We start from the raw sequence: 19,669 nt of genomic DNA, 5'->3' as shown, positions 1-19,669 counted from the left end.
ACTCTTCTTTCCACGGTCCACTACAAACATGAGACCAACCAAAATTTAACGCATTCACTGCAAAATAACGAGCCTTGACCAAAAGGGTTGTTCATAACAGACACCCCAATTTACAAGTTTACTTCGAAATCTTACCGGTTCAATGCCCACCGCTTTTGCAAAGGTCTCCTTGGACGCAACTCCCTCATGAATAAGAAGGCCTGAAACAATAAAAAATGAAAAAATCCGTGTTACTAACTTGTAGAGATTATCTCACCCACCTCAATAGCAACTTTTCAAAAGTACAACCACTCAATTTAAGGAATCTAACGTTCAGAACGCGTTTTTGCAAGCGCACAGTGGGGAGGTATTCCACAAAAAATATTTTAATTTATTAATTTTGGGCAATGACATTGACTAAAGCTATAGGTTTGGTTTTCCGCTGAAAGACCACTCGGCTTTTCACGTTCTTGGTGATGTGTTGGAGCATGAGCTACACTTGCCGAGGTTGAGCAGTTTCGCGTGACTCCTGGAGAGCTGTGCTGCGCATGCGCGAGGAACAGTGCCGTGTACAACCGATAGCTCTTTCGTCGCAGCAACACTGGCGTGAGCCTGTGGAAGCAGCATAGCTCAGGGGAGATTCGTGACAGGGCGCCTGAGCCGCGTAATAATTATACATCAGTCACATAATTGTACATCATGTGTGTGTCTTTGAAGCAGCAGTAATCAGGCTAATCTTAGAAAACCAGGAAACCCAAAAATAACCAGCTGAACCTTACCTCATGCAACGTATATCCTGGCATAGCCGAGCTAAGCCACTGCTAATTTTTCTACTTCTTTTATGATGCATTTTCCTTAAGCAGATTCGATGTGTACACTTTTTGACATCTTTACCAAAAAAAGTTTCCAAAACTTGATCAATTCACCCATACAAAAATTCACAGACATTTAAGAATTCCAGTAACTTTAACAAGTGCGGCACGAGTGGATTCGTGTTCATATTGGTATGCAAAAGCACAGAACCAGAGACGGATGAGAAGAGCAAATAGTAGGCGCCGACGGTGCTGTGCACTTCTCGGTCCGTAGTAGATCTTCGCTGCTCCAGAACCAAGCAAGCGGCTACCTACAACTAGGAATACAAGAGCATTGCTTTTCGTTCCAAACAATGTCATAACTTATAAGTAATGGTTGGTCGGTCGATTATTATTGCTCTGTCTTTAGTTGCGACGTCGTGTTCGTCATTATAGGCATCTATTGTTTGCCGGCAACTTCCGCGCACTAAAGTATACACTGCTGTTGGCTGGAAGGAATTTTAGGTGCAGCGAGCGCCTTTGTTCGCCGTGCGACATTTTCATGTTGCTTTGCAGGTTCTTCTCGCGCGGATGTCTGTGGTTTACCATATTTCTCGGATGCCGGTGAATTGGACACAGCAGGTACATCACATGAGAAACAGCACCTAGAGTAGGTCTTAATAGTCGTACAGTTGTGCAATTTTGTTCATTTTTATTATGAAGGCACGGCTGGACCAATCGTCCGCGTTCACCGTAGCCTCCAGCTGTTGCTAGTTTTGTAAAGAGCACAGTCCGGCTATTTCTCTAGCACAGAGTGGTAATTGTGCCCTTGTATGTCAATCGTCTCTCGTTTGCTGGGTTTTTTTCTTGTTTCCAGTAACATTAGTAAGGCGCTTGGCCAATCTGCCTCGTTAGCCTCAGATATACGCCGCGGTAAAGAAGCTTTGTTATTTCTGCAATACCATGCTCTAGTTACTCTATTAGGCCTCAGTATATGTCTGTAACACAAATTTAGAGCGCGCAGGCCGCAGCGCAATGACGGGGTTAATACGGCGTAAGAGCCAAGGATGTGTCATCGTGTGGGAGATTCGTGCTTAGCATATGTTTTCTAAGCCTTAAATTAAATGTGAATCCAAGACTCACATTTCTCATATTTACGCGAGAGCATTACTAACCTAATGAAATGGATACCCGTAGGCGCTACCCCTCGGCTATCAGCAGTGCCAATCAAGCTCCATGGAAGTATGTCATCACCGTTGTCGGAAACTGCGCCGCAGTAGCTACAAGAGAGCGTCCAACTGGAGCTGGAATCAGGCGCAGTAACTACTGGAGTGCGGAAAAGAGGAGGCGCATCTGTGACCTCTACAGGCCTGCGCAGTGAAATTCGTTCTTGCTCTGTCGGTGTGAGCATATGCTCGTCAGAGAGGCTTGACTGCAATGGGCATAAGAGACGCCATCTCACCGAAGCACTTCTAACTACAAGAACTAATGCCGACCAACATTGCACCACCTATGTAAAAAGTAGCCGATATATACTCTATGGTCTTTAAAGCCAATGCAAATCCTAGGTTATGGACAGAAACGAACTCAAAAGTGCTCTAATTGAAACATTCACCCGGTAAATAGTGCTGAATTGACTCACAGCACAACCCGTAGCTTCATACCCTTATCCAGATATTAAGCCACCAAGGTACAAAGCACAGATGCTCTCTCTGTATTTTTCCTTAAGTTTCTGTTCTTTTCGCAATATTTAAAACCATCGCTTAGTTCCGCCAACGCCAGATATTTGGGTACTGAAGCAGTGATCTAATTTCAGTTTAAAACCTGCTTCTATTTCCGGCTGGTTTTAGCCCTCTCTTTCTAATATTTTTAGCAGTTACACTTGCTCAGTTGTGCCGGCCAGCGGTACCCGCGGGGTCAGCGGCTGCACCTTAACGTGTGCCGCGATGGCACACTTTTCATGATTCGTCCTTCAGATTTAAATTTGGTCCCCTCCACAGGCTAATAAGGAGGTGCCCCTTTTCCACAAGCGCCACGTCAGCAATAGCTGAGCGGTGAACACTATTGTTTCTAATAGTACTAGTATATTGTGCTAGTGAACTTTATTGTTTCTTATAGCCTATTGCATGTACTCGTCAATATCGCAAGTGGTTTTACCTCTTTTATCCACTTCATTTCCTCCTCGCGCATTGTACCGCCAATCCTACAATAAACTTAATGCGACTACTTTTTCTAGACATATATACCCCTTTAAGGTGTTATTGTAGGCACTAACTTCATACAAATATTTAGGCTCTTATAAGGTATTTATTCTGTCCTGGGAAAGCCCTTTAACAAACTAACAGTTAGCGTAAACCGCAAGCTCGGCTGCTTACATCGAACATTTGTCCTATACCTCCGCCGAAACTACAACTTCAACTAAGATATGGCTGTAACGGGGGATTTGCTTTCTTCCTATTTGGTACACTGGCCTTGAAATGTTGCCTTCGTGAGGGGAATCCTCTGATAGTGGAGAACCTGGAGTAGCGACACACTCGACGTAGCGGAACCTCAAGATCTTCGAAGGAGCAGACACCTAGCGCCCCTACCTCCAGAGACCCAGTTATCGCCAGCCAGCATAGTGAAATCGATGCCACCGCCATCGTAGACACCTGGCATCACAGATATCTACGTCAGTTTTCCTGGCTGGCGCGGATGACTTGCTCAAGTATTCTCAGTGAGTCAGCAAACACAACCAATGGCATCAGGCTTCTCAGCTCGCCAATGTTTCCTTTTACCTCATTGGAACAGCGCACGTGTGTTTCGAAAACCAGAAAAAGCAGGCCTCACGACGTTAGAAAGCTTTGTTGATGATTTCAAAGGTGCTTCGGTGATACCGCCGCACGAGAGAAAAAGGCCGATGAAACACTCGCTCAGAGAGCACAACTTCCTGGATAGACATGTGCAACCTATAAATATGTGCTGAAGTTTTGCAGCATTATCAGCCCCGAAATGCCTGCTGAAGAAAACGTCGGCCACCTTCTATAGGGCATCACCGAAGGGGTCTACAACGCCCTCGCGAGAAAAAGAAGCATTACGTCCGCAGGCGACGTCATACGGCACTGCCTGCGCTTTCTACGCCGTAAAGATGCGGCGAATTTTCCGAAACTCGGCCGTCTTTCGAAAGTCGCTACCGTAGCTCGGAAGACATTGCTTCAGTGGTACGCTGGGTAATCAGGGGGAAACGTTATTGCATTTTCGCCGCTGCCCCATCCCACAGGGGCTGTATCCCGTTGAAGCCCGGTCAACTGCCCGAGCGTTGTAGTCCCACACTAGGGCCGTGTGCCGGGCCAGGGAGTTGTACCTATTTTACCGGTACGTGCTTTCCGCCTCTAAGGCACACAAATACAGATGTTGACTTTCGCAGCCACGGTGTGCCCTCAACTCGGTAACTGCCCTCGGCAGGGCATGCCACCAGACTCCTTCACCCTACCCCCCAGCAATGCGGCAATGCGGCGTGAAGCCAGGGGGCCCCTAGGCACTAACTGGGTGCAAGATGGACAGGGGTCACGGGCCGCTGGCAGGGGTAAAGGCAGCTTTATCAAGCCTTAATTCCCCTTTCAAGGATCTGGACTCGAGCAGGGACGCCTACATGCATTAAAGAAACCGGTGTGGAGCCCGGAGGTACGCTGATTCAAACCCGGTAACGCCCGAATACGAGGTGAGTTGTGTAATTCCGAAGAATCGCTGAATTTATAATAGTTACGACCCCTTTCACTGGGGCATTTGCCAACAAAGTCGGGTGACTTTCCAAGCACTAGATGCCCTGTGCAGAAGGTAACTGTAAAAATTTTCGTTACTGATTCGTGCCGAGTGGAACCGAAGTACCTGCCACTTTCTTGTTTCCCATGTTGCGGTCCGACGTGGTGGGATGGTTCCAGGATCCTTCGCATGGTAGGAACTTGTGCCCATATTTATTCTGTTGGGTTAGCTGCGGCGTCAAGTCGGCCAGGAGGAGCCTCCCACATCTGCCGCAGAGGAGAAGCGTTTCGATGCCCTTTATCCCCCACCTAGAAAGAGACAGGTGGCGCTGGAACCGTTTTCACTAGTGGGTGTCCTGCATTCGAAAGGGTTTGAGCGACCTCCTACATACCCTCCTATGGCTGCTTGTGGTGAAAATCAAAGCGTTTATTCCCTCGTCGAGACGAGATATGGTATGGGGACGCTTCTGCACTTTAAATAAAGCGTTGGGTATCCGTCGGCCCAGAATTAGAACCTGGCACCTCCCGCTTACGAGAGGAATGTTTTACCACTCGACCATCGCTCTGGGTTTTTCATTGCATATCATATGCCAAAGTTATTACACTTATAATCGCTCAGATGGGGTAACCAAAAGAACATCAAGTTTCTTTTTCCCAGTGTGTCTTTAAGGCGTAATTCCAAAGACTTTCTGTATCGGAAATTGTTTTAGGCAAGACACTTCAAAGTGTACAGTTTAATATACTACAGAAAGGTAAGAACAACTTATGTTGGACGTACAGGCGCTGAAACAAATAATTGTTGGAGTAACATTTAGAAACGAGCTTCGTAGGTCACAGAAAAAAATTTGAGTAGAGGATATGATACCTCAAACTTGAAAATAGGCTTGAGCTGGCCACGTAGATTGGAGAAATGGCAATCTGTGCACTACCAGGGTTACAGAATGGACACCGAATAATGGGTCTAGTAAAAAGAGAAGGCCAATTGCTCGACGACGGGACGACATCAGAAATTTCGGAGGCAAATAGTGAACTCAAGCGGTGCGGGACAGGAGCAGTGGAGGTCGGTAGAGAGGCCTTCGTCCTGCAGTGTACCTAGTGGGCTGTATACGATGATAATCCCTGTTTTTCTTTCCTTCGTTTAGATTACCGCAACATGGTTGAACCTCTAAATTGTAATGCCAATCTGTTGCACCCTTTGCAAACACTGAGGAAACAGAGAAGCTGGTCCTCTTCACTAAAACTTAACCTTTTTTTTTCTTAGGTATACCCCTATCTTTACAGAAAGTTGGTATAAAAACAATGCTTCCTCCATGGAAACTGAGTAAAATCAAAACACACAGTTCACGGTCCTAAAGTACAAAATATAAAGTGCCAATGTTCAACTCAACGTCCACTTACACTTAGCCAAAGTAAAATCCACCACCCGCCCTACGAATCAAAAGGAAATGCTGTGCGCCACGGATGCAATAGTGCCCAGTCGCATACACGCCGGTTTCATAACGCGAGGGATTCAGATTAGGTTCCAGCCACGGGGAACGTTTATTTTCTGAGGCGAGCAATTTCAACACCTCCTCGTGGGCTCCTTGCCTCCTCGCAAATTTGCCTCGCTCTTCTTGCCCTAGCGATTTCAACCTCTCCAATTCGCTGGGCGTAATTTTTTGTTGACGATCCGCAGGAGCAAAAGACATGTTAAACATTCCAGCTGTTAAAATTAGGCGCCTGAAGTGCCATCATCAACCGCAAGCGCTGTGTTTTGGCAAGCATTGGTTCAGATCAGATGCGGTGGCGTGTATATGCAAGTACGCACCCATCTCTCATTTCATCTACCAATGCTGTGAATTGGTTGTCGGTCTTCCTTATACGCTCACTTGCTGCAGTCATTGCCCGTTGCAATATCAATTACAGACAATGTTTGCGAAAAATATTCCCCAAAGTGAATCACAATGTGAGTGGTTCATTCACGCATTTTCTTTCATTTCAGGATTGCCTTTCAATTGCTTGTCAGCGTTGATCGTACACAAACACTCAAATTTTTCGCACCCTTGTGATAATTATCTAGGTTGTTTTGTAATCTAATGTGAGTTTTTATATAATTTTTCGTTATTATTCTCTTGTATTTAGCTGCAAACGCAGCTTGTACTCACTTTACTTTATCACATCTGAGATGAAGGAGAGGGTTGACTAAATGAATAAATCTACAGGATCGCTTCTTCTTCAATTTTTAGAACTCTATATACAATTGGATTTGTATTTCATTTTGGAAGAGTAGTGCGCTCCTGGTCACATTTTCGAAACAGATGTTCGAAATAAAACGTTCTTGTCAGTCGTGCCGCTTTACTGGTTTTCCAATATTCCGAAACTACTGTTGACCGGCTGCATCACCCTAGCACCCCAATATTCTACACGCTATATATTCGCCGTAGGGCGTCTACTTCACAATGCTGAAGAATAACCAATGAAAGTGGCGTTCTGCGTAAATTCGACGAATGAGGCAGACGAGGATTGAATTTAAACAAAAAAGGGTATCTGCGCAGGAACTTCCTGCAATGTTTTTAAAACACCATTAACCATTTGTGTTTTGTTCTTGCTCACACGCACTTTTTTTTAGTCAAAAAACATGTGGGCCTTCGTCATTTGTCTCATATTGTCACGTAGCCAAAGAAGACGGAGTTGTCTTGAAGGAAAACACGTTTAATGGAGCGAACATGTGCTCCCCTAACAACTCAAAGAATACACAGGCGTTTAAGCAGCAGTCACCAAAGTGACGGGTGCAGGCGAGCGCAGGCGAGTCGAATACCGCGGCGTCTGCTCTGCAGGCTCTCTTTTAAATGCAGAGCATTTCAGTAACTCACGATGTCACCCGCGTTGGCGTCCGTAGTCCGCATCGCTCCCCGTCGGTCTGGCATTGGATTGGATTCGATTGGATTGGATTGGCTTGGATTGGCTTGGCTTGGTTTGGATTTGGATTGGATTGGATTAAAGTGGATTGTGTTGGATTGTGTTGCGTCATAGTCGCGCCACGTTGCGTCATAGCCGCTTCACGTTGCGTCATAGCCGCGGCAAGGGGTTCACGGCACGTTTCACGTTTCACCATCGACTTCATCGACAATGTCTACGCGGGAAGACAAGGCGGCTCGGCGGCGTGCTGCGGATGCTGAGCGCAAGCGCCGCAAGCGAGCCGCCGACGCCGAACTTCGCCAGCGAGAAGCCGCAGCCATTCGTGAACGTCGGGCGGCGATGCGGGAGGGAAAACAAGCACAAAAAGAACAGAACTCCTGCTGGCGCAGTTTCAGGCAGGGGGCGCGCGAGCACTGCGAAGGCGGGAAATTTGAAATGCGTCGGGTGGTAGCAGTGAGCGGATAACGGCGCTACAGCCCATTATGGCGAATCAGTGCTCTGCATTTCCAACAGTTTTCACGTAGAGTGGAACGGCTGTAACTTTTTTCTTTCGGCGCGAATGTTTCGCGAACCGTCAATTGATACCAGAACATTGTAGATCAAAGAAGGTTATTCCAGGGCAGTGGCGTTAGGGTGAAACGCTCTCGTTATCCCAATGATATAACCCGTGCGGCATAAAAATAAAGAATGGAACATGCGCTTCGGTTGTGACACCGATAACACAGCCGGGCGCAGCCGGGCACTAAACACAAACCATATATAAACAAACCCAAGGCATGGTTCCCGGAAATACGGACACTTATTTACCCAAAAAGGCCATTTAAGAGCACTCAGATGAAGACGTCCTACGTGGATTTCTTAATGTGTGGGTGCTGCATTTTTCACTATATGAAAATGTGTGTTCAAAAGCAAATGAACAGGAAGTTGAGACAATGAATGGGTACGAGCTAGTTGGTACTCCATCAGAACTCCGTTTAGCGCAGCGTTGGAGACAAGGGCTATGGGAGGTGGAAGAGAAAGGCCTGCGCTACTTAAAGCTGAGTTTTAATAACAACAGAAAAGAAGAATACGCTAAATAACCACGATGTTTATCACGTCACTGCGCAGCCCATCAGGCACCTGTCATACACGCATGTGTGATAAATGCTTATCCAAGAAGGCCAGCTCTTTTGGGCTCAAAGATAAAGGCGTCGCACTGACACCGTCACCTACCCGCTACATTTGCGCGGCCTAAAGAATCTTTCAGGGGTGCTGATCAGACGCTAAAATATAATAGAGAACACATCGTACAGAGACTCGCAGTCGTCGCACTCCCCGCAATGAAGCGCCAAATTACTATCTTTCCCTTTCAATATCTTGTTACAGTGTTCCCGTAGACGAGTGTTGAGGCAACATCCCGTCTGGCCAACGTACGCTTTTTTTAGAAATAAGGTGCAACGTGTCCACCACCCCTTCCGCACAAAGCACGTACTGGTTGTGGTGAATAACGAGGCATTGTTTTTTTCCTTTCCTCACGGGGCATGTTTGGCTGCAGAGTCTATGTTTGAGTTCGAGAGAGCTGACCTTCTTGGATAAGCATTTATCACACATCCGTGTATAACGGGTGCGTGGCGGTCTGCACATTGACATTACAAACGTCGTAGTCATTTGAGCGTGTTCTTCCTTTATATTTATATGTCCCGTTGTTGGTATTAAAATTCTGTTCCAAGTAGCGCTGGTCCCTGTCTCCCACGTCCTGTTTTTTAAGTGCGAATGCGACCCCAAACTATCCACCGCCGGCGGCGGCGGCGTCCGCAGTGCTCCTCTATATTTAAAAGAGAAACAGCATCCGGCGCCAGGTTTCGATCCGAGGACTTTGCGGGCCGCAGCCCGACGCTCTACCGAATAAGCCACGGAAGCGACGCTGATATCGGTGTCAGTAACGCGCCTTATACCTTTAACGCATTCAAACTACGTCGTCAGCGGCGTGCGTTGGCGACTCAGCGGCGTTATAGCGGCTTGATAACTGCGTGGTGTACACGTGATACTACAAACCCGATGGAAGAGATGGAAGAGAAGGCGGCGAGGCGGTGGGCTGCGGGGGCCGAGCGCAAGCGCCGCAAGCGGGCCGACAACCGTGCATTCGCACTTTCACATTCTCCCCCTCGGGGAAATGCGGGGGAATTTTTTTCTTTGCTTCGGTTAACGGAGCTATAAGGATGTTAAAAATTTCTGTACTCTAGACATTGCGTGTTTCATTACGAGCACAGTTGATCATTCCGAAAAATCACAGGAGTAATAAACATGCGAAACGGCAGTAAAAAGTATACTGTTCTTAACAGTAATATTTTAAATTACCAAGCAAAGGAATGATATAATCAGCGGTGTCATCACATTCTAAAGTTTTGTGCGAACGAGTAACAAGATAGTTGTTAAAGAAAGATAAATTAATAAACAAGTTGTTACTCGTACTCACCTGTCTGTAGTACAATGCACAATAAAGTGAAAGTTTGCAAGAAGAGTACCATCTTTGGTATTAAGCTTCAAACACCTGCATGTACGCGATGGCGGATGAGCCGTTTTAGGTTATCCAGGTAATTTTTGTTAAAACAGTTACGCTACATTATCTGAGTAGAACATTGTTTCTGTCAATGTCACTAGTACAAGGGGTGCTTTTTGAGGAATAACTCAGTAAAACACACTCTTTTTAAAAAGGAGACACTTTATAGATATTACAGGCAAATGATTGCATAACTGTCAATTTACTGCCTTACAAGGGATGTTCTTTTCGTAATAGAAGTATAGTTACCTGTCGTCAGCATTGAACAACCCACTAAATATTCTTGAAAAATTGATGCGGGACGTTCTGCTCCTTAAGCAACCATTGGACATGAACATTGTACCAGAAAAGACCAAAACGTCGATCGCACGGAGCCAATGTTTTTTGTTTAGCTAAGTTTTTACACATATTATAAATGAAACATTTATTTAAAACGTCAGCTGACGGTGCCTATTGCAACCTGATATGTTTCTACTCATCAAGCAATGGGTTGCTGAAATATTTCCTTTACGGTGAGGTGATATTTCGTAAATCGATACTCAGAAGTTCCGCTTTTTATCTTTAAAAAATCTAAAACACCGTAAAAGCTCGGCTCATGACAACCAGCGAACAGGCTTAATTAACGGATAGTGTTGGAGATGTTTGCGCCAAATATGGTATGATCGATGTGTCCCAGCTTCACAAGTGCAAGCTTGTGATGTACATGTATTCACACATAAAGGAAAGTCGGGAGGAGTTTAAACATGAATATCTAACCAGAAATCAGTTTTTCGAATTTAGAACTAGTAAGTACAAAACGCCGAAGATCCGAACAAATTACGGCTTTCAATGTTTACACCACCTAATTCCTAGCCTCTTGAATAAAAATAAGGACCTAATGGACATAATTGATCAGTGATCATCTCTAAGTTGCTTCAAGAAATCATTGACTTCGTTTGTATTTTCCGTGTGATGCGGTCGGCTTACGTTTTTGTTTTGCAATGTAACCGCGGTTTTGAATATCATATGCGTTTTTTTTCTATATATAATCCCTAGTACCTATTCATACTGTGTGTATTTTTTCTGTGTTTCTATTGTAGTTGAGCTTGTTTCTGTTTCCCTGTAATGCAGAATGCATGGAGTCAGGAACCCAGACAGTTGCAGTTTGGCACCTTTTGTTCCCTTTCCTTTAGTTTGCTCTATTTAAAGGGGTCCTGAAATGCCTTCCGCCGATGCATGGATGTACATGTAACCAAATAAAGCAATGTATTAGCAATCTCCTCCTGCAAGAATTTTGTTAAAGCGATGAGTATTAGCTGAGAAATCGTAAATCAAAAACCGCGAATTATCGTCGCGCCGTATTTCCTCCTCCTTTCAACTGTTTCTTCGCTGTTGGCCTCCCCTCCCATGATGCTCCGCTCCTCAGCGGTGACGTACTTCCGCTATTGCGCTCCCACAAACTGCCGTCTGCTACGGGCCAGCTCTTTCGGCTTTTTCATCTCTGTAGACACCATGGACACAGGCTGGAAAAGCGAACGAATGACCTGGCCGCATGTGTGCGGCCTGGCCTTGCCCTTTCGCGGTGTACGTAGCTGCAGGGCTGCAGTTGGTATCGGCGGCGAACTCGCAGCCGCGTGGGGAGAATCGTGCGCTCGTTCCCTTTGGTGCACCGCGCACTGTTTATCCAAAAAGCGCGGTCTCAAATGTGGCCCCGCTAGTGCCGGGTGTTATTTTGCGGTGGTTGTAATTCCTACTACCGGCGGCATGTGAAAAAAAGACATTTTCAACCGACACAGAACCCGTGCACAAAACGCGCCGGATCGGATCGCTTTATCAGCGGCGATGAACGTGAAGGCGAAGAGCAAACCAACGCTGCACTCGATCAGCGAGAACCCGTGTTCTGACAAGCTGCACCCATGTGTTGCATTCAACACTGACGGGAAAGCGTTTGTTTGCACTTGTTTGGATAGTCGTAAAATGTCCAAACACTCCGGCACTCCGCTAGCAGATCAGCCGGCGAGACATTTCGGAAAACATTTGACAGATGGCGCCGTATGCATTAGTGTGTCGCTACGCAAAACTGATGAGACGCTCTACTAAAACTCCCATCGCGGTGTCACGTAGCGGGACGCAAAAATTTAGCGTTTAGCGTATGCAAAGGCCACAAACGCTGTACTAAAACTCTATTAGCAGCAAAATAGCGTGCGTATGTGAAACCGCTTGCGTTTACAAAGCTGCACGCCGAGCGCGTACGTTTCAAACCTAGTGGCATCGCTTAAATACACTGGTAAACACAGTGTAACGTAGTCAGATATCAACCGTATGCTCAGGCGACAAGCAAGAGCTTGTTTTATGTGGGGCGGAGATTGCGCATAAAGGCCCGTTCGCACTTGCGACGAAAGCGAGTGAGAGCGGCAGGAATTCCGTCGCTTTGTCGCGCGGCGATCGTTTTTGTCGAATGGTCGGGACAAATTTTGTTGCGCGACAGAATTCCCGTCGCTTTCGCTCGCTTTCGTAGCAAGCGGGAATGGAAAGTTCTGCCGCTGCCGTCTGCTACGCAGCTCGGAGGTAACCGCGCGATCTGCTCGGGCCGGATGAACGCGCACACTCCCGCACGGCAGCGCCCCAAGCGGCAGACGGCCGCGTACATCGCTCCCGGCGCCCGCCTGGAGCCCGCCCTCGGCACACTAGCCAGTATATTGCAGGCACTATAATGAAGGAAAGATTTTTTGCTTCCGATGAACCTAGTTCTTTGCCCCTGTGTTTTTAAATACGTGAAGTGGTTAGCACGTCGTCCTCACGCAGCTCTGTATCGTCGTAGCATCGCTGATTGTCCGAACGAAGCTTGCAGCTAAGCCAATGCAGCGACCGAAGCTGTGTGTGTGTGTGTGCATCGCCTCCTGTGTGTTGTGGACGCGTTCGTTTCGCGATGAAATGCGACATTGTACTTCTGCGGGTGGATACTGCTTCCCATGGTCTGGATTATCTTTCTCGAACGACGTACCACTCAACCTCGCATGGGGTATGTGCAGTGTGCCTGGCTAAAAGCCTTCTCGCTTGCGCGCCAGAGTTGTGACTTGCTGCTCGTCCCCGCAAACCGGGTGTGAGGTGAGTGCCGTATTTACGACGGGCAGGAGGAGGCAACTCATCGTCTGTCAATCGCGGTTCAGACTTGCAACGCATGTTGTGACATTGCGTTCGTTCGAAACGCATCTCTGGATTGTTTTGAAGTTGAATAAAATGTACGCGTCAAACCCGGGCATTCGGCTCAGGGCGTTCTCTGCGATTGCACCAAAGAAGTGCCACGGGACTTTCTTTATGGTACGTACTCACGTAAGATAAAATCCACGTCGTGTTATGGCCGTGTTGCATTCAATACAAACGGTTAAGCGTTTGTTTACACTTGTTTCGTTCGTCGTAAAATGTCAAAGCACTCCGGCACTCCGCTGGCAGATCAGCCGGCGAGCCGACGCTGAGCAGACGACTCATCTCTTTGCCGGAAGTGCGTGAAAAAGTCGCCCAATAGCAGGATGTCTAGCTCGTGACGAACATCTGGGAATCGATGATGTAGACATGTGAAGATGGCGGCGTCCAAAAACACGAAGGAAAGGGTGAGAAAAAAGCGACAAACTTTGCAACAAAAGTGTGAGCTTTCCGCTGCGCGTAAAAGAGTAATACTTGGCACAGGTGACGTTGGCGACCCAATCTAGCGATTGCGCTAGTTCATTTAGTGTGCTCAAAATGCCTTTCAGGGCCCCTTTAAGAAAGTGAGAATGCTAATAAAAAAAAACTAATCCGTGAACGGGCTACTTTGATTTTGGTCGAGACAAAAGTATGAAGCGCGTTGATAGCTATGCCACTTGCTTCGTAGCTTCGAGAACGAGTCGAAATGTTCCCCACAAGAACGGGACCTCGCATCCCTGCTGTAGTATTTTCCCGTGACAAAGATGAAAAAGTGTGTGGTCCTTTGTGAGCAACAAACGATGAACGATGAATTATACGAGTAGTGCGTTTAGGTATCGGTCTCTATCTGGTACAGAATCTTCCACATATGGGGATCATTCGTTGTTTTCGCATAGATGTGAGAAACGTTGGAATGAAAAAAAAATATTGTTTGAAGTTTGTGGGGAAATACCGCCAGTGTAATACGTGTTAGGTAAAGAGAGTATCACAAACTTCAATCAAGGCGCTATTCAGAACACAAAACATCCCCGGAGAATAAAATGTGCAAAACTAGAGCTCCAACATTGCGATGGGAGTGGCCCGCAACTTCACGGAACCTTGTAGGACCCGTACACATTAATTTACGTAACCGCACAGCTCACAAATGTTTTGCTTCCTTATAAAAACCAAGTATGCTATATTTGTTTCCATTCTTACGGGATTTTTTTTTGTAGTTCGGGAAAGGCGTCAGATTCCTATAATATAAAATTTAGTTCTTGTAGATGGTAATCGTCTAAACATTTTTCTGTCTCTAACATTTCGTACACGCAGCACTATAATACGCTCACAACTACCTTCGGATGCATTAGAAAGTTTTAACACTTCCCTTTTGGAAGCAATAAAAACTCAAGGAAGATCATTTCTGTAAATATTACCTTGTGCAACAGTACCGTTCGTTGTTTCCGACGTTGTTGAGAGCTTAGTGTACGCATCCACGGAATAGTATGGGAATTTCGCCCCTCTTCGTGGGATTAAAAACTTGACGCCTTGACCGCGGACATTTCAGGGTTTCTGTGACGTTTCAAGATGGGAGGACAGCGTTGGTGGAGAAGATGAGTAAATGTCGCACGATGTTTTCTAGGCATTGTGTCAAAGTAAAAAGCAAAACATAGAAATGCTGTGACTAAACCCACAAGCCACTGCAGGTGTCAGGGAACGACATTTTAGAGAAGACAATGCGATTAAAGTAGGAAATTAAAAGCATTGCAACAACTCTGTGGGTAAGGCAAGATGCCAAAAACACCCGCACAACCAACTACAACATATTTTTAATCAAACATAAATGTATGTTTGCCTTCCATTGAAAAAGGCCTGCCATAGGGCACACAATAAATGCATTCGAACCGCTGCTTTTTGAATCATTCACGTAGTTTCTTTAGAAAACGGAACCGTATTTGAATATATAGTTGTGGTGACGGGCCAGCCAAATGTGTGCAACATTTTAAGTAATGGTGAGGATAGCTACGCGTCAGATGACATGGTGCCGCCACAACAGCCGGGGCAATCACGCATTGAACAATCTCCCTTGCGGACTTTTTCGAAACGCAATACATTGGATTACGTTGGCTGTATCTGCTTCACTCATGCGTGTCATCCCGAATGACGTTTAGTTCGCCGCTCCAACCCTGATGAAGCGCATGCTGGCTGCCTGGTTTATATTAACATACAAACCATTTTTCGGTATGATGGGATCCGTTCAAGCATGCTAGGTGGAAATGAGCTTTTGGCGACGGAGATGCAACAATAGATGATTGTCAGGCATGGCGCACGGTCGGCTTCGATTCTTGAGCGTTACCAAACAAACCATCATGAAACTCCGCTAGGCAACAACTCCACCGGTCCGGCGTCGTTAGCATTTGTGTGCAGCTTTATTCTCTTCGTGATTATTGCCCGGTTGTTATGCCTAAGGGATGTTTGGTACGTAATAGCCCGCGGAATTTTGTTGTCTTAACGGAACATTAGCTTCACATATTTTCAGCCTACATCCAAATATAACAATAACTGTTCGCCCTCATTAATGTTTACTCTGTGTTTGTACAACGTTTGAGCAGCTTTTTGTAGTTTACGGTTGGTGGGAGCTCCACATTTAGCAGTTCAACCCACTGTTTGCCTGTAGGACGGGCATTTCCAGCATCAGACACTGATTACTCCTCCTAAACTGTGCGTATCAAGAAACAAAGTGGTAATATTATTTGAATAAATCCCCTATCATTTATGCAGCGGGGGGTACGCCTTGGTAACAGCAATATTACCAAAATGTAATTTCAGAAATGACTACATTTTCAAAGCTCGTGCGCAGAAAACTTTGATTTGAGTCGGCTAGTGCCTAAATAGCTTATTTTAAGCAAGGCAGGTTAGATTGCTGTGTGTGTGTGAAATATTTTCAGATGTGGCTGCACCATGGCACCTGCCAATATATTTAGAGTAAGGACGCGATATTTTCCTTGTGGGTATGCCTTCGGGGTGGATGCCACGATAAGCTAATGAAAGTGTAAAACCTAATGACTTTTTGATAGCACCCCGCTGTCAAAGTGGTTTTTTGGTAGAAACGACGTTTCATCACATTGTGTCTGCAGAGTAGGAGAAGGATTATAAAGGGTTATTGCACCTCTCTCAGAGCCAGCTGTTCTGGTCTACTCTAACCATGCGTGACTCCTGCCTTTAACAAGCCGATCGTCACCAGAGTTACCGCTTACGATAGCAGTAATACCGATGTAAATAACCCAAAAGCACGGTCTCAGCAGGTGCTCCGAACTAGACTTCACAACGTGCGCTGCGGAATTCTATACTACTGAAATTAAAAATGGAAATACTGACTACTTTTCTACTAGTACAATGCATGGACATTCACTGCAAACGTATGTTAGGTCTGGCGTTAGAAAGTTGGAGTAAACATAGCTGGAACTCTGGTTACCGCTGGCCTGTTTCGCTTTTTACACACCATAGGCCAGCTCAGTGAACCAGCCAGAAATGAAATCACAAAATAAAATAAAGCAATATCCTACCTGAACATTGCCTAGGGGATTGCGCAGGACCCAAACACTTGCTTGATTTGTTATAATTATTTGCCTGTTGGCGGTGGCCGTGATATTTCTGTTCTCTCTTATGCATGGCACTTTTTTTTTACGACTAAGCTGTGAGCCATTCTCCGTCATGGATTTTAAAGGCCTTCTTGCGGAAAACACAGTTCAAGGGGATAGGAGCCAGAAGCAAAAAGAATCAATTCGACATGGCCATACGAGTGTACCGGGATAAAGAGAAAACTAAAACCCAAGCAAGAACTCTGGACGCAACGCTGTCATTCACGCGCCTGCTTTGATTACCCTGCCAAAAAGTAACACCGCGAAAATTTCAAACGGCAAATCTTCTAAGGCCCCTGATCTAACACCTCGGCAGCCATACGCTGATCACGTAAGAATATGTTCACCATGAATGGTGGGATGGATCTGAATGTCTCAGGAGTCATACCTTGGCCTTGTGTCAAAGAGATGCGGCACTATATTTTATGAACGCCTTCGTTGTCGCTGACTCGCTTTATGCATTCAATATGGGACCAAATGGCCGAAATTTGGGCTTGTTGGCTCCCAGTTCTGGGCGCATTGTATTAGCACTGAAAGACCGGTCACAGTAAAGAATTTGGCGGGACAAAAGCTGAACATGAACCCGGAGTTTACGTCTAGCATTTGCATCCTTTATTCAGTCCTATGTCCCATTTCAATGCCCTTCATGTGTCATTACCCATGACGTGAACCTCGTGCGTCTGTCCCAACGTGCACTAATGAAACTAAGCTAAGTAATGCAAACGCATTGTGTTTTTTCGGAACGGCGGGACAACAAAGGGGTTAGCATGACCGTGTACACCGATGACAGTCTTATTGTTGAGCCGTATGAGCTTCGTGCAAAACTCTTCAGAGAACCCTGTCCTAACTCAAAAGAAGTAGGCACCTTGGCCTAAAGAGAAAAAGGCACTAAAGAGAAAAAGACGTTATTCACTTTGCATGGCGTACCCATAACATAAAAGGTGCCACGGAAAAATTTACTACGAGGTACCTTGAATACAATCAGAAAGAAGGAAGCCTTCCGGGTGCATTTTTTTCTCAATAATTTAGAGTTGTGCAAACCTGCGGGTCTATTATTCCTGATGTTTGTGATGGGTCACCGCATGATTTCAGAGCAACAAGGAAGCGAATGTTCGTCCCCATCATAGACAAGGAAACTTAAAAGATTTGATGTTTCCTTCAAATTTGGCGCAGGTTGTGGGTGAGCCGATAGGAATGTGTCCAAACGCCGTTCTCGTTACGGTTCTGGTGAATGCTAGTGCTTAATGGTCCTTTTTTTAACTGATTTGCCTTTGTGTTTTGTATAGTATACCCTACGCAATCGCTGGAAGTCCAGTTCTGAACTACCAGATGATTTGTTTCTTTATGTTTGAAAATATGTCGATTCAATAACCCGATTTCATGACATCCGCAAACTGTTAAAAACACAATACTGCCAGGGAGCTGTTCTGTGAGATTGCAAGCGATATGTTCTGCTGAGTATCGAGAGAGCGGTTTGGCCTTCGCCACATCCGCTGATTTCCCATTGAGCGCGAAAATGAAACTCCGTGTTTAGGGCTAGCAGCTTAAATTCGTAAGTGATGGAGAGAAGTGATGATTTATTGGAGAGTGTAGCTCCACCCTAAACAGAAGCTCCCCACTCCAAGCTTTGAAGTAAATAAAAAGTACAATGGTTCTCTAATGAACTACAAGGGTAGATGAAGTACGTTGAAAGGGTGACGGCTGAAAGATCACATGTGCGCTCAGTAAAGTACTTCATATAGTAAACTCGAACACTAAACAACTGTTTGTAGTACCCACAAAATGTATGAATTCGGCGGTATAAATTCTTACAATCCCGCAAAATGCACTGGTGCCCACCGATTTCCATCAGACGTTGCAGCAATGCCGTTGCATTTGCCGAGAAATAGGTGAAATGTTGATGCGAAGCACATGTGATAGAACCTTAAGAACGAATTTGCTTGTTTCCTGTAAGTGAACCATCGTTTGAGCAACAAGACAAAGGGGGAAAGCTTAGCTCACTATATCTGTTCAGAAAGTGAGAGATATTATAAATCCTTTTTCTTTACCGATCTAAACTCAATTTTCAGTAAATAATGGCCTTAACGCACTATTCTGTACATTCCTTGTGGGTATTGCGGCAACTGACACTATAGGAATACATAGGTATGTCTGCACTATTGCCCTATAAGGACTGCTTAAAGGCTCGATTGAACCGTTGAAAACACTGAATCGTTTTGTGAAATGATCCCTTCTATAGTGTTGTTACATGAATAAAACTAGCTCGTTGGCACTTATGCCCCGTTTGTGGTTTGTCTTCAAGATTTTTTCCGTTTGGTTCCTTCAAGATTGGTTCCTTGATGAAACCAATCTTGAAGGATTCCTTCAAGTAGTTTGGGTCCTCCAGAACATACTTTACCTGTCGGTAGGTATGTTGCGGAAAAAGCTTCGCATGCAGGGTATGGCTATGTGATGCGTGAAAATCAAGAATGAAAAGACGCCGAAAATGAACCCGCCAGAACAATTACGCCTATTTTTCCGCGAGGGAACCCTGATGTGATGCGACCCATCGGGGGGTTAAATTGGCGTTTCCATTGGGTAGATTTTCTTGCGCTGACGCTTGTATTGGATTGTGTCAGCCCACTCGCTGAAGGGACCGTCGCTTCCATCACGTATTCATCGGAAGAATCAAGCCAAGCAGTAAGTCGTCAAGCAAGTCACGCACGCGGAGTCGAACGAGAGCGAGCGCTGACTGTACCGCCGCAGCGTACTAAACGCTTTATATTTACAGCGCCTGAAGGACAGGAGACAGCGGAGGAGAGGCGCGCATGCACGCACTTGCGAGACGGGAGCGGAGCGAAGTGAGCGAAGCGCGCTCACGCAGCTGTTGTTTATGACAATGAGGCGGAGTGAGAGTGTTGCACACAGCTGTCGGAGAGAAGAGCGGAGGAGAGTCGCGCA

At 45.9% G+C, this 19,669-nt stretch overlaps 1 long non-coding RNA gene across 1 annotated transcript; it reads right to left on the bottom strand.

Annotated features, from left to right (window-relative positions):
- Positions 1-131: 131 nt before the first annotated feature.
- Positions 132-14,646, bottom strand: LOC144150210 (uncharacterized). Its single transcript, XR_013318458.1, has 3 exons — positions 14,525-14,646; positions 9,864-9,938; positions 132-200 (listed from the first exon to the last, which is right to left on the bottom strand). It is a non-coding gene; the product is annotated as an uncharacterized LOC144150210 (long non-coding RNA).
- Positions 14,647-19,669: the final 5,023 nt, after the last annotated feature.

This window comes from Haemaphysalis longicornis, unplaced genomic scaffold (genome assembly GCF_048455015.1).
Source record: "Haemaphysalis longicornis isolate Haplotype H1 unplaced genomic scaffold, Haemaphysalis longicornis Haplotype H1 scaffold_8, whole genome shotgun sequence".
Taxonomy (NCBI): Eukaryota; Metazoa; Arthropoda; class Arachnida; order Ixodida; family Ixodidae; genus Haemaphysalis; species Haemaphysalis longicornis.
Note: the sequence above shows the minus strand (reverse complement) of the source record. Positions and strands in the feature narration are given on the sequence as shown.